The sequence below is a fragment of the Ceratotherium simum genome, chromosome 1, assembly GCF_057802395.1.
Source record: "Ceratotherium simum simum isolate JZ-2026a chromosome 1, ASM5780239v1, whole genome shotgun sequence".
Lineage (NCBI taxonomy): Eukaryota > Metazoa > Chordata > Mammalia > Perissodactyla > Rhinocerotidae > Ceratotherium > Ceratotherium simum.
The window spans coordinates 19374462-19387392 of NC_141900.1; the positions used below are offsets into that span (position 1 = coordinate 19374462).

At 41.8% G+C, this 12931-nt stretch overlaps 1 non-coding gene across 1 annotated transcript; it reads right to left on the reverse strand.

The window, feature by feature from the left end:
* Positions 1–12414: 12414 nt before the first annotated feature.
* LOC147918152 (U6 spliceosomal RNA) lies at positions 12415–12519 on the reverse strand. Its single transcript, XR_015553539.1, has one exon. It is a non-coding gene; the product is annotated as a U6 spliceosomal RNA (small nuclear RNA).
* Positions 12520–12931: the final 412 nt, after the last annotated feature.

Here is a 12931-nt window from a genome sequence, read left to right on the forward strand (position 1 = left end):
ACTTTAGAGAAAAATTGTCTTTCAGTTCTTCTATTTGTGTGAATTCACAAACCTTTGCTCAAAGGAGCTCTAGCCAAAAAGAATAAATCAGGCCTTTTCAAATCTATTGAACCAGGATTATTGTCTTGACTTAAGTAGACTAAAAGGACCTAGTTTCTCAGCTTTTCTCTATTTTTCAGAGTAATATGAGAGAAATATCAATGTTTTACAGTACAGTCAATGGTTCCTTTTTTGTTTTCTCATCCTATCACAGATCTGAAGATTGACATGTCTATGTCAGAGCTAGCTTCTTTTCGAGAGTTTTTGACATTTAAATAACCCAGCTATCTATGAACACATTTCTTTATGAGGGGTAGTAGCATCTATTCCAAACAAATTTTTAGCATTGTCAATGAGCTGATTCTTATGATAAAATATCAGAAGTGAGAAGGAATTCATTTTCACCCCATTCTAAATGAAACCCAAAATTCATTGTTGATAGTATATTTTTTCACACCTAAAAATAACTAATTTTTAATATCAAATATCTAGTCAGTGTGCAAATTTCTTTGATTGTCTCATAATTCTTAAAAATCAGGAAGCACACATGGAACATTCTCCAGGATAGATCATATGTTAGGCCAAAAACAAGTCTTAATAAACTTAAGAAGACTGAAATCATATCAAGCATCTTTTCCAACCACAATGATATGAAACTAGAAATCATTTACAAGAAGAAAACTGGACAATTCACAAATATGTGGAGATTAAACAACAACTACTGAACAACAAGGGGGTCAAAGAAGAAATCAAACGAGAAATCAAAAAATATCTTGAGACCAAAGAAAATGGAAATACAACATACCAAAACTTACAGGATGTAGCAAAAGCAGTTCTAAGAGGGAAGTTCATAGCAATAAATGCCTACATCAAGAAACAAGAAAGATCTAAAATAAGCAACCTAACTTTATACCTCAAGGAACTAGAAAAAGACGAACAAACTAAGCCCAAAGTTAGTAGAAGGAAGGAAATAACAAAGATCAGAGTGGAAATAAATGAAATAGAAACTAAAAACACAATAGGAAAGATCAATGAAACTAAAAGCTGGTTTTTTGAAAAGATAAAAAAAAATAGATAACCTTTAGTGAGACTCACAAAGAAAAGAGAGAGCGGACTCAAATAAATAAAATCAGAAATGAAAGAGGAGGCTTACAACTGATACCATAGAAATACAAAGGATCATAAGAGACAGTATGAACAATTATACACCAACTAATTGGACAACCTAGAAGAAATGGATAAATTCCTATAAACATACACCCTACCAAGACTAAATCATGAAGAAATAGAAAATTTGAATAGACCAATTACTAGTAAGGAGATTGAATCAGTAATCAAAAACCTCATGAAAAATAAAAGTCCAGGAGCAGGTGGCTTCACTACTGAATTCTGCCAAACATTTAAAGAATTAATACCAATCCTTCTCAAGCTCTTCCAAAAAATAGAAGAGGAGGGAACACTTCTAAACTCATTTTATGAAGCCGACATTACCTGATACCAAAACCAGACAAGGACACTACAAGAAAAGAAAAGTACAGGCCAATATCCCTGATGAACATAGATGCAAAAATGTTCAACAAGATATTAGCAAACCAAATTCAACAATACAGTGAAAGGATCATACATCATGATCAAGTGGGATTTATTCCAGGAATGCAAGGATAATTCAATATCCACAAATTAATCAATGTGATATACCACCTTAACAAAATGAAGGGTGAAAATTATATGATCATTTCAATAGATGCAGAAAAAGCATTTGACAACATCATTTCATGATTAAAAACTCTCAAAAAACTGAGGATAGAGGAAAGATACCTTAACATAATAAAGGCCCATAGCTGACATCATATTCAATGGCAAAAAAAATGAAAGCTTTTTCTCTAAGATCAGGAACAAGACAAGGATGCCCACTCTTGCCACTTTTACTCAACATAGTACTGAAGTCCTAGCCAGAGCAATTAGGCAAGAAAAAGAAATAAAAGGCATCCAAATTGGAAAGGAAGAAGTAAAGCTGTCACTATTTACAGATGACACGATACTATATATATAAAACCCTAAAGCGGGACCGGCCCAGTGGCGCAAGCGGTTAAGTGCGCGTGCTCCGCTGCAGCGGCCCAGGGTTCGCTGGTTCAGATCCCGTGTGCGCACCGACACACCACTTGTCAAGCCATGCTGTGGTGGCGTCCCATATAAAGTAGAGGAAGATGGGCATGGATGTTAGCCCAGGGCCAGACTTCCTTAGCAAAAAAAGAGGAGGATTGGCAGATGTTAGCTCAGGGCTGATCTTCCTCACAAAAAAAGAAAGAAAGAAAAAAAAAAAAAACCCTAAAGACTCCACCAAAAAACTGTCAGAACTAATAGACAAATTCAGTAAAGTTGCAGGATACAAAATCAATACACAAAAGTCAGTTGCACTTCTATACACTAACAACAATCTATGAAAAAAAGAAATTAAGAAAACAATCCCATTTACAATAGCATCAAAAACAATAAAATCCTTAGGAATAAATTTAACCAACGAGGTGAAAAACCTGCATACTGAAAACCATAAGAAATTGATGAAAGAAATTGAAGAAGACACAAATAAATGGAAAGATATTCCATGCTTATGAATTGGAAGAATCAATATTGTTAAAATATCCATGCTGCACCAAGCAACATACAGATTCAATGCAATCCTTATCAAAATTTAAATGGCATTTTTCACAGAAATAGAACAAACAATACTAAAATTTGTATGGAATCACAAAAGACTCCAAACAGCCAAAGCAATCTTGAGAAAGAAGAACAAAGCTGGAGGCATCACACTTCCTGACTTGAAACTATATTATAAAGCTATAGTAATCAAAACAGGATGGTATTGGCATAAAAACAGACATATAGATCAATGGAACAGAATAGAGAGCCCAGATATAAACCCATGCCTATATGGTCAATTAATTTATGACAAAGGAGCCAAGAACACTCGATAGGGAAAGGATATTCTCTTCAATAAGTGATGTTGGGAAAACTGGACAGCCATATGCAAAAGAATGAAACTGAATCACTATCTTATACCATAAACAAAAATAAACTCAAAATGGATTAAAGACTTAAACATAAGACCTGAAACTATAAAACTCCTAGAAGAAAACATAATCTCCTTGACATTGGTCTTAGCAATGATTTTTTGGATTTGACACTAAAAATAAAGGCAACAAAAGCAAAAGTAAGTTGGACTACATCAAATTAAAAAGCTTCTGCACAGCAAAAGAAACTATCAATAAAATGAAAAGGCAACCTACAGAATGGGAGAAAATATTTAAAAATCATATAAAGAACTCACAACTCAATAGAAAAAAAATATGATTAAAAAATGGACAGAGGAACTGAACAGATATTTTTCCAAAGAAGACATTCAAATGGCCAACAGGTACATGAAAAGATGCTCAATATCACTAATCAACAGGGAAATGCAAATCAAAACCGCAATGAGATATCACCTCACACCTGTTAGAATGGCTGTCATGAAAAAGACAAGAGAGGGCTGACCCGTGGCTTAGCAGTTAAGTGCACACACTCCGCTGCTGGCAGCCCGGGTTCGTGGCCCGGGTTTGGATCCTGGGCGCGCACCAACGCACCGCTTCTCCGGCCATGCTGAGGCCGCGTCCCACATACAGCAACTAGAAGGATGTGCAGCTATGACAAACAACTACCTACTTGGGCTTTGGGGGAAAAATAAATAAATAAAATTAAAAAAAAAAAAGACAAAAGATAGCAAGTGTTGGAGAGGATGTGGATAAAAGGGAACCTTGGTGCACTGTTGATGGAAATGCATTTTATATTTTGCTTACTTTGGGGTTTTTTAGATGATAAAGGTTCAAAGTCCTTATTTCTGTCATCTCTAAATATACAATTCATTCCACCACCAGATGGTTTTACCAATGCTACATAACAAATTTTCAGTTACCAGAGGGGAAGGGGGGAGGGAGGAGGGTGAAAGGGATAATTCGGTACATGTGTGTGGTGATGGGTTGTAATTCGTATTTTGGTGGTGAACATGATGTAATCTATGCAGAAATAGAAGTACAATGATGTACACCTGAAACTTTTACAATGTTATAAACCAATGTTACTGCAATAAACAAAAAATTAAAAAAAAAAATTTTCAGTTGATTACACTTAGCGGTAGCAAAGATCTAGGTAAATTTTGTAGATCTTTTATACCAAGGTCAGATCCAAAACAAAAATTAGGGTGTCAGAAAGGCACAGAGCAAATATTCAAGATTCATTAAGATGTTTTATGATACATCAGAGCAACAGTCTCTTTATCTTGAATAAGAAAGTGAACAAAAATCTGACCCAGATAAATAATTTAGAATTGGCTTTAATTAGCTCCTGATGTGATTCTCTGGATACTAAAATCATTCATGTGTAAGCATGACAGATGCCAAGCCCCGAGGCTCTTAAAGGCAACCTCCTTTCTCTCTTCATTCAAGCGGCTGAAAGGACCACCAAATGCTCTCTTAGACACTAGCGCAGGGCAACAGGAGGCCACAAACCCACCCTACAAGACCCATGGAAGAGACAGACACTCGTGGTTCTGTGGAAAGGACCCAATGGCCGTCAGTGCCGCAGGTGGGAGCCTCTGGGCCACATCCAGGAGGGACAGCCCATTCCAGTTCTATTGATAATGGCACTGGAATTTGTCCACAGAGGTCTGCTGTTTTGCTTCATGCCAGAAGAGAGAAGTGTGAGAAAGAGGGCAGGCCAGGAAGAAACAAACCTCTATCATTTTCTTTTCTTCTGATTCTTTATAAAAGAACTCTTTTCTGTACAGTTTCTCTTAAAGTCTCTGAAATTGAAGGGAGCTAGTTCTTGATTGGAATGAGGGAGAGAATCATAATGATGCCTATCATCCTGTGTTTTGCTTAATTTGTCCCAAAACAGTAAATGCCCCTATCCCTGATTTGGTCTTCAAAGAACCGAACTTGGCCACTTCCCAGGCAGCTCTAGAAGCTGGCTAAAAATCAGAACTTGGGTCAAAGATTGGAAAACAATTCTTTGAATTACCCTCTTGGCTTTCCCACACATCCTATCCCCAACCACTTCCTGGAAGCTCAGGGGACTTGTAGCAAAAGCTTTTCATTCACTTCCTATCTTAATCCAGCCTAGAAAGAGGCCTTCCTGCCAAGGCCCTTAATAACAGCAGCAGCAGCAGCAACAATACGCGACAAACCAATGTGACAAACATTATCACATTTGATTTCACAGCAGTCCTGTGAGGCAAGGCACGTCCTACTGCCTTTCTGTGGATTAACAGACTGAGATTCAGAAACGTTAAGCTGGAAAGGGAGAGAGCAGGCCCCTGAAATTCAAGCCTTTTAGCCACAACTCAATTCAAGGACGTGGACCGTGATGTTCAACGAGGTGTATATCACCTGACCAAGTTATCTCAACTAATTATTTGCAGACCCTGAAGTTAACTGGTTAAATAACTAGTGGAACCAGAGAAATCTGGCTCTCAGATGTCAACAGGAAGTCTGAACCTGAGCAGCTGGTGGTGCTTCCAAGGGCTTCCCACGGAAGATGGAATGGCTGTGCTCGGTCCTGCTCTAGAGAGCTCACTGGTGACAGAATGGGGAAATGGATTTTAACTTGACATAAGAAGGACATATCTAATGCTTATAGTCATCAATCACATACCTCAGAAGTGGAGAGATGGTCATGCGGAGATGGCCTAAAAACGTAGGCCATCCAAGGAGATCAAAGCCACCTGTGGGCTCAGAAAACATCTCAGGTCCCTTCCAGTCCTAAGATTTCTGTAAGTCCCTGGAAAAGCAAGGAGGACGAAAAGAGGGTTTGAAAGCAGAAGCGGCGATTCCGTGAGGATGATAGCTGCGTTTTTTACTCTAGATGGTGAACCAGAGAATAAAGAACAGATTTTCCTTCATTTTCCAAGATCCTGGCAGGGAGAGTGGAGGGGAACAGAGTAAGAATTAATACAATAGGAGTTGGAGACACAAAAGAATGGGGGAAACAAGAAAGTAGGGAGGGGAAGAAAAAAAGGGACAGCTTACATGTCCTTAGAGACAACCATTTGAAGGAACACTGCATCTCAAAACTGATGAAACCTGATAAACTCAACTCCAAGTATTCCGTAAAAATAAGAGAAAGGTATTGCCTAATGTTAAAAAATTCGAAAATCTATTTTTAGTCTATTTCTCCACTTCTTCCATGCAGAAATATTTAACCAAGCATTATGACTGCTGTTGCGGGCTGCTGAACTATGTCCCCCAAAAAAGATATGTTAAAGTCCTAACTCTCAGTACCTCAGAATGTGACCTTACTAGGAAACAGGGTCTTCACAGGGGGTAATCAAGTCAAAATGAGGTCATTAGAGTGGGCCCTAATCCAATATGAGTCTTTGTGTCTTTATAAAAAAGAGAAATTTGGACACAGAGACAGACAGGCACACAAGAGAAGGCCATGTGAAGAAGAAGGCAGAGATCAGGGTGATGCATCTACAAGCCAAGGAATGCCAAAGATTACTAGGAATCCACCAGCAGCTAGGAGAGAGGCCTGGAACAGATTCTCCCTTACAGCCCTCAGGAGGAACCAACCCTACTGACACCTAATCTTGAACTTCTAGCCTCCAGAATTATGAGACAATACATTTCCCTTGTTTAAGCCACCCAGGCTGTGATACTTTGTTACAGTAGCCCTAGCAGACCAATAAAACTGGCTATTCCGAGTCTCATCTTTCTGAGACACACACTTTCCAGAAAAGGTCTGGAGTGCTCTGAAACTGTGAAGCTCAAAAGCAAGTTAGAGCAGGAAATAATCATAGAGGTCACTGAGTACAACTCCTATTTTACAGACAAGAAAATAAAAATTCAGGAGGAGTGAGTAACTTGCCCAAGTTTCACAGTGGCAAAACCACGACTAAAACCCAGGCATCCTGACTTCCAGGCTACAGCTCTTTCTACCAAGAACTGATTGTACCAAACCTGCAAAGACAGCCCTTGAGTAATCGCATGGTGTTGCATGCATCTGAGGTGTGATACCTTAGGCTGCAGTTAGTTATCTCTTGCGGCATGGCAATGGAGACACAGGGGTCATTGTACTCTCTAGGGAATCTGACCAAGGGCTGCCTCAGGGAGGCCACAGCTGGAGAACTAGATGCACCTGCCATCTGCAGACACATTGGATTGCGGTCCTGCCCCACATCCCTCCTCTGCAACCTTGCCCACATGGTCAAACTGCAGAACTGGGAGGGCTGGAAAGGAAAAGATTCCACATCAGTTCCAATGCCAAGAAAGAACCAGTGACTGCAACATATATTTGTACAGGATCCTATGGAATGCAACTCAGATGCCTAGGTAAACTCGCAAGGATGGAGGCATTTCTTTCTTCTCTTCTACGTCTATACGGAAAGATAGCACTGGGCTACTTATCTTCAGCCACATAGATTGGAGAGCAGGGGCCCAGAGTTTTTTAAGTGGCTTGTCTTCCCAAGTCAGAAGGCATTTGGGTTGGTTCCCTCTCTAAAAGTCCCCTCTCAAAAAGTGCAAGAGAAAAATATCTTCTGCACAAAGGCGGCTCACTCAGACCCTTGATTTCTGTCCCACCCGGTAAACATGCCTGGCGCCAGATAGTCACACGTTTGAAGGGGCAGCAATCAAGTGAAACCCTGGTGAGGAAGGCACGGCTTTGTCTACCAAGTCCGAGTGAAGGAGAACAAGGAGAAGGACTCTTCCCCTGCTGTCTCCCTGGGACTGCGCTTCTTGATTTTGTCTCTCAGCAGGAGGAATTAGGCGGGACCACAGTTAAAGTGGCAAGAGCCCCGAGGAGCTGATGGGCAAGGAATGGTCTTGGATCACCTGTGCAGGGAGCCCTTTGTTCAGATGCTCAGACACGGGCCTGTGCAAGGAAACCCAGCACAACTTGGGCACTGAGGGACTGAGGAGGTGAAAGAGTTCACCATTTGTTTTCTCCAGGGCTGCTGGCCTATCTTCCTTCTAATGCCTTCTCACACCCTACTCCTATCCCAACAATAACCAGATAGAACTTTCCTGAATCTATCAGATTCTCACCTTGCCTTTTTTAAACCACCGTTTTCAGCTCGGTGCAGACAGACATGGCAGTGAAGGTGAGTGTGTGACCTGTTTTCCTTCAAGGTACAGAATCAGAGACTTCTCTGCTTGTAGCCTGACCTACCCGCCCAGACACTTTGTATGTCTCTGGGCTTCAAAGAGGACCGCATGGATCCAAAAGTGAATGACTATCCCTGCCGTGTCTTTTGAGTAAATACTATACATATTATATATACATACACACTATGGATTGAATGCTTGCGGCCCCCCAGAATTCATATGTTGAGCCCTAATTCCTCTGTGATATAATAGTATTTGGAGACGGGGCCTTCGGGAGGTAATTAGTGATAGGTGAGGTTGTGACGGTGGGGCCCTCATGAGTGGATTAATGCTCTTATGAGAAAGGAGACACGAGATCTTTCTCCACCACGTGAGGACACCGTCTAGAAGCCAAAAGAGGGCTCGCACCACAACCCAACCACGCTGCCACCCTGATTTCAGACTTCCAGCCTCCAGAAGTGTGAGAAATCAGTGTTTGTTGTTTAAGCCACCCAATCTGTAGTATTTGTTACAGCAACCTGAGCTAAGACTATATATATATATATACATGCATATTTTTTTGCGGCGGGGGACTCTGCCCAACTCTTCCATTCTCCAACCTTCACGCACTTTACCAGGAGCTGCCCATCCCATCCTCATCCCCAGTTACGGAGGGAGCAGCCATGTTTGGACAAGGTGCTCCTATCCCTCTACACCACCACACCCCCTCAGCCCATTGGACCAGCCAACGTCCCCCTCCTGGGGAATTTGGAATTTTTACTCAGAAGTTCAGGCCCAATCAGACTGTGCTCGTAAATGGAGGAGATACGACAAAGGAACTGCTGGCAATGGCTCTTTTCTGCCAAGTGGATTAGAAAGTAGAGAAAACTCCTCTTCAGCCAGAGAGATGGATGAAGTAGGCATGCAGAGAAGCAGGGAAAAAAGACAGAAAATGAGGGAAGCCTTAAATCTCCATGGGCTTTTATCCCTGGTTCCAGAACATCCCCAAGGCCCAGCTGCCTCTTGACCTTGTATTTCTTGAGAATCCTCTGACTTGAGCTAGCTCATGTAGGCTTCTGTTGCTTAGAGCCAGGAGTCCACATGTACCAGGAATCACCTATGAAACCACTGGATGGGGAATGGCCAAGGCCCGAGCACCATGAGACTCCCCTGAGAGCACCTCCCAGGAAGCCTTGCAAATCCAACTTATCTTTATTATTTTGGGGGGTGGGGTGAGGAAGATCAGCCCTGAGCTAACATCCATGCCAATCCTCCTCTTTTTTTTGCTGAGGAAGACTGGCCCTGGGCTAACATCTGTGCCCATCTTCCTCCACTTTATATGGGACGCCGCCACAACATGGCCTGACAAGCTGTGCATTGGTGCGTGCCTGGGATCTGAACCCAGGCCGCCAGCAGCGGAGCATGCACACTTAACCACTACGCCACAGGGCTGGCCCCCCAACTGTATCTTTAGAGCCACATTTTCCCACCTCACCCCTGAGGGTGAAATTCGAGTTTTGGGGATGACTTGATGATATCCAGATGCTCTCCTCACCCCCTACTCTACTCCAAGCTGGTATACTGACCACATTCAAAGTCTTGCATTCATTCTAGCTGCCATATTTTAAGAACGAGAGTAATGGGTCACAGTCCCTTATCTGAAATTCTTAGGGCCCAAATGTTTCTGGAATTCAGAATTTTTCAGATTTTAAAAGTATGGACCAGGGGCTGGTCCAGTGGTGTACTGGTTAAATTCGCGTGCTCCACTTCAGCGGCTCAGGTTCGTGGGTTTGGACCCTGGGCACGGACCTATACCACTCATCAAGCCATGCTGTGGCGGCATCCGACATACAAAATAGAGGAAGACTGGCATAGATGTTAGCTCAGAGCCACTTTTCCTCACCAAAAAAAAAAAAAAAGTATGGCCCATACACTACAAATTACATAACTCCCCCAGCAGAGTCTGGGGCTACCCCCTAATCAAATACATTAATATTTCTGTGGCAAAATGTACAAATATTTTTTAAAGTGGGTTAAATCAAAATAATAAATAGTTTCATGTCAAGTTTTCCTGTCAAATAGGTTCAGATCGGCTCAGGCCAGATTTTGCCTTCAAGTGAGTTACAAAAACCTTAGTTTCAGATCTTTCAGTATTGTGGTCGTGGAGGAGATATGACGCAGGACCTGTTGGCATATTCGGGTCATTACTAACCCTCATTCAACAGATGAGTGAACTGACGACTAGCGAGATTAAGCACTATTACTCTTACTCGGGGTGACCCAGATAATAATGGACCGAGTTGGGATTCAAACCCAGGCAGTCTGGCTCCAAAGCTGCAGTCTAACTCCCACCCCACCCTGGCACTCCACTGTTATGGTGCGTCTCCAAACTTGACGCTACTAGTGGGTGTCAGGCTCATTCCAGATCTGGAAAACCACATGGACAAAAAGTAAGAAAACCAGAGCTGTTTAGCAAAGAGTAGAGAAAGCCAAAGAGGAGAAGTGATCATTTCTTCAAATATCTGTCTCCTTCCCAAATTCCTTCCCTACCAGCACTCACTGGATGCCTACCCTGTGTACGTTGGGCTCACAGCTGGGAAACACCAGAGAACAAACTGCTCCTGGCTGCCTTTCCTCTCTCCCGCTCCTGCTAAATCCAGCCACATGGCCCTTCTCTACCACAAACTCTCCAAGATCTTTCCTCCATCAGGACCTTTGCACCTGCATTCCCTTCCTGGCATTTTCTGCTTCCCGCTCTTCAGATGCCTCAGTTTATACATCGTTTACTCAGTGCCGGCTTCCCTAAGCACCCAATCTCAGCCACCCTGTCCCCTGTTCCCACATCACCTTAATTTTCATCTTTGCACTTAATAGTATCTAATGTTTTTTCCGATTTTTGTTTAATTACTTTCTCCCTCTATTGAATTTAGCTTCATGAGATTAGGAACCTCAGCTGTTCTGCAGCCTGCTGTATTTGCAATCTTTTGAATACTGCCTAGCACATAGCAAGTAGTCTATAAATATTTATTGAATCAATTAATAAGCAAGAAATTGTGCTTCCACTTGGGGGAATGTGTTTGCTTTCTTCTTTTGGAAAGGCTGTGGTTGTAAACTAGAGAAAACAGAATATGAGTTGTGTGGCTGAGATGCCTAGCTGTCCAGCTCCAATCTCCCCTTCTTTAATAATAGAAGTCCTGAGTTTTAGTGGAGAATACGCCCACCCAGCTGGAGTTCACTTCTCCCAGCATCCTTTACAGTACGGACTTGGTCAATAGAGTGTGGGTGGAAAAACGAGGTGTGCCGTTTCTGAGTCATGCCCTTAAAAGAAATGTGGATGCCGCCCCGGCCCTTCCCCTTTCTGGCTACCCAGATGACATCAGGATCTAAAGAAACCACTTTGGACCCAAAGATGGAAATCTTGTGTTGAGAACGGCAGAGCTGCCCTGCCAGCCTGGGATAGCTGACCTCTGGGTGATTAGAGAAAAAGAAGAGTCCACCTGTCTAAGCCTCTGTATTGGGGGGTTTCTTAGTCACAACAGCTAGGCCAGGACTCTGACTAATAAGTTTTTAAGTCTTTTTCAGCATTTTAGAGTGTTCTTGCTGTACCTGGTCTGCTCTGCCAGGAACTACTACCCAAATACTATCTCTGTATTTTTCGGTATTTTATTTCATCCTTACTGTTTTTCAAGTTAGTTTCTGTGCCCCACAACATATTGCATTTCCAACCCTTCATTGCAGAAAAGAGAAAGGAAACACATTTAGTGAATGCCCACTAGGATCCAGTAACTATGCTAAATGCCTTGCCTGTTATGTCTTGTTTAATTCTCCCAATAGGTCTGTGAGTCTTATGTTGTTATTTTCATCTTGTTATTTTACTTATTATTCATTTTAATATTATTTCATATAATAATCATTGGCTCCTTCTACTCTGCACTTACACTATGGTATGCACAATGACTGAGGGCTTGCATTCGGGTTTTTAGAGTTTTCTTTTGACTAGAATTGATTTCATTAATATAATTGCATGAATTTTACTTCATAGCTTGCTGATCTTTATTTGTGATATCTTTATTTATCCAACTCTCCATTTCTTAGGGACATGCTTGTTTGTTTTTAATCAATTGTGGTAAAATATTCCTAACCCGAAATTTACCATTTAGCTATTTTTAAGTATACAGTTCCGTGGCATTAGATACATAAGCATTGTTGTACAACCATTCACCACTATCCATCTCCAGAATGTTTTCATCATCCCTGAAAAAAAATGGAACCCTTCATGAATTTGCGTGTCCTCCTTGCACAGGCCCATGCTCATCGTCTCTGTATTGTTCCAGTTTAGCATATGTGCTGTCCAACCAAGAACAGGGGGCCATGAGTTTAAGTCATTGGTTTTCAAATTCTTGGCTCCTCTCCCCTTTTTCTTTCTTTCTGTGACCTGCAGCCTGCTGCTTAGTAATGAAATGGAGCGTCCTAGTCATACATGTGCCTGTTCAGAGTCATGAGCAGGAGGAAGGAGAAATAAACATGAATATTTATAAAACCGCCTGGCTTGGATCTGTGTTCTCTGACCCCACAGATCCCCAGGAGTCTGAGCAAGGAAACAGAAGAAGATTCACCAACTGCCTAATTCAAATCTAAATCCTTTTGAAGTTTCTTAGCCTTTCAAATGGTGAGTGATCATTTGAAATGACCCTGGTCATTTCAATGACCCCGATTGCTCTACTCTGGGGCCACCAAGGTGAGACTGAGAGGGTCCCCCAGTGCTAGGGCTGGAA